The following is a 2,794-nucleotide window of genomic DNA, read 5'->3' as shown; positions in this document are numbered from 1 at the left end:
ATTTATATATATATATATATATATCTGACATTTGTATATATTTTATATGTAACTGAAATTTATATATTTACTTATTTATATATATATATATGTAACTTTTTTGAAAGATAGATTTCCTTAATAATTTTTTAAAAGTCAAATTGTATGCTAGGGTTTAAAGCAGGAGTCCCTAACCTCCAGGCCACGGACAGGTACTAGTCCATGGCCTGTTAGAAACTGGTCCGCACAGCAGGAGGTGAGTGGCAGCCAGGGAGCAAAAGTGAGCTCCACCTCTTGTCAGATCAGCAGTGGCATTAGATTCTCATATAGGAGCACAAATTCTATGGTGAACTGCACATGAGAGGGAGCTAGATTGCACACTCCTGATGAGAATCTAATTCCTAATGATGTGTCGCTGTATCCCATCACCCCAAAATGGGACCATCTAGTTGCAGGAAAACAAACTCAGAGCTCCCACTGATTCTACATTATGGTGAATATGTAATAATAATATAAAGTGCACAATAAATGTCATGTGCCTGAATCATTCAAAACTATCCCCCCATCCGTGGAAAAATTGTCTTCCACTAAACTGGTCTCTGGTGCCAAAATGGCTAGGGACCAAGTGTTTAGAGAACAGATTATTTAAGCACAAAACAACCTATAAAAAGCAATCATTAAAAATGAATTTTATGTTTATGAAATCTAAATAGATGGGACCTTTGGTAACAATATTTAAGCTATGGTCCCCTCTGTATATTTCAAGTTAATTTACTGACTCCTGACAGAATGCAAGGTAGAATACTAGGGATATAGATAAGAGGAGTAAAATATGAGCCATATCTTAATTTTGGAGAGGACGTAAAATTTCACCTATTAGCCATTTTACAACTAAACAAAATCAACAAACATGTTTTCAGGCACCAAATGAATGGCTTGGAGTGAAAGGAGGGGCAGGAGCTGGAGTTTAATGGGTGGTTACTTTTAGTTATATGAAGAAGAGTGTTGGTGAATTCCAGCCTGGGAGAAAAGCACAAAGAAAGAACTCAAAATGGAATTAGCCACACAACACTGTGAAAAACAGCCTAACTCAAATTCAGGGCTCATATTTGGTAACTGCTGGGTGTTAGAGTTAGACTGCCAGTACGGAGCCAAATTCTGGAAGGCAATACAAACCAGTCAGAGTAGATAGGACTTTATTATGGATATGATTGACAGCCAGTGAAGATATTTGAGAAGGGAAGTCAAATGTGATTATATAAAAATATTAATATAGTGGACATGCATAATATGGATTTGATGGGGGAAATAGTGCAATCACTTAGGAGTCTGTTGTAGTAATTCTGGAGTGTTGTGATGAAGGCTTGGACTGGAGTGGTGACGAGAAGAAACAGAGATACAGGAGATGTGTCCTAATTGAGAAAATGAATATAATTTGGTAACTTATTGAATATATAGGACACCCATCAGAAAGAGAAAGGAAGATTAAAATGTCCTTAAGGATTTCTTGGATACTATAAAATTACACTTGATTAATATGAACAAAGTTGTGTAATAAAATATTTTCAGGACTATTTATGGAAAGATGATTAGGACATGCTTAATTTATCAGGAAGTGATAAACTATGGCTATCTCTGAATAAATCATGCTTATTCTAGATTGTCCACACTGTTAGTGAGATGACTTTATCTTGTTTGGCTCCCTCATATGTTCTTAGATTCATATTTGATGTTTATGATGTTATTTCCCTTTGAGAATTTGCAGGACTCTTCAACCTTGTACAATATAAGCCCAGAGCACTCTGTATCAAAATGAGGTATGTCATCTCTGGCTTCCATTTCTTTCTTACTACTACTTTCTGCTACTACAGATATTCAACAGGTATTTTTTATTTGGTGCTTATTAATATAACTAATCAGATCTCCATAATTTGGAGGATACTCCTTAGTCGTTAATTTCAATAGTTTCTCATGATAAACTGTGTTAGATTGAGTTTTAACTGTATTTCTCTTAAACTGGAAGAGACAGGACTAAGATTGTCCAAAAACCAACTTTGGTGTGATTCTTGGGGCTTCTTACTCATAATCCTCTCTTTCATTAGCTAACATGGCAAGTGATGTTGTATGGAAACTCAGTCACAGAAGTCACATCCTCTTTTCTCTTTACACCCTAATGTAACACATTTTATAGTTACCCTGACTACTAATGGTGATAACTCAATGAGCATGGAGTGCAAAATAATAGAGTAAATAAATAGTATAGTTACCTAGCAAATACATTTTGTTCTATGGTGACTTTGCTGTCCTGCATTGTCAACAGAACAATACATCTCATTCTACTTTTCTACTGACATTTATGCACATGCAAAACACATTAAACATCATTCTGCCTATGGAAAATATCTTAACTCAGTATTTTAAACAAAGGAGATAATTATTCTTATGAGCACTAACTGTGAATCCTTAGACTACGTCTTATCATTACCAGCTTATTAAGCAGCTGGTGGTTATTGAGTGCCTACTCTGTGTGAGGCACTATGAAGTATAACACAAAAGTATGTTTGCATTACTTTATTCAAACAAACATTTTCAGCACATATTTGACAAATTCTGCCCTTTACGCACACACATTACAAGCTAGACAGAAACAAAAATTCAGCAAGCAATGAAAAATAATATATAATCAATTTCTAGATGGTTATATATTAGAATTATACAGATTCAAATATAACGGTGGTTGTTATTTTCACAGTACGGACAGAAAATTATAATGAGGAGCATTTCAATGTGCAGATTATCAAAAGGTTTTTCAAAA

Source organism: Rhinopithecus bieti, unplaced genomic scaffold (assembly GCF_001698545.2).
Source record: "Rhinopithecus bieti isolate Rb0 unplaced genomic scaffold, ASM169854v2 scaffold_14857, whole genome shotgun sequence".
Classification (NCBI taxonomy): Eukaryota; Metazoa; Chordata; class Mammalia; order Primates; family Cercopithecidae; genus Rhinopithecus; species Rhinopithecus bieti.
The sequence above is the reverse complement of the archived record's forward strand: the minus strand, read 5'-3'. Positions refer to the sequence as shown.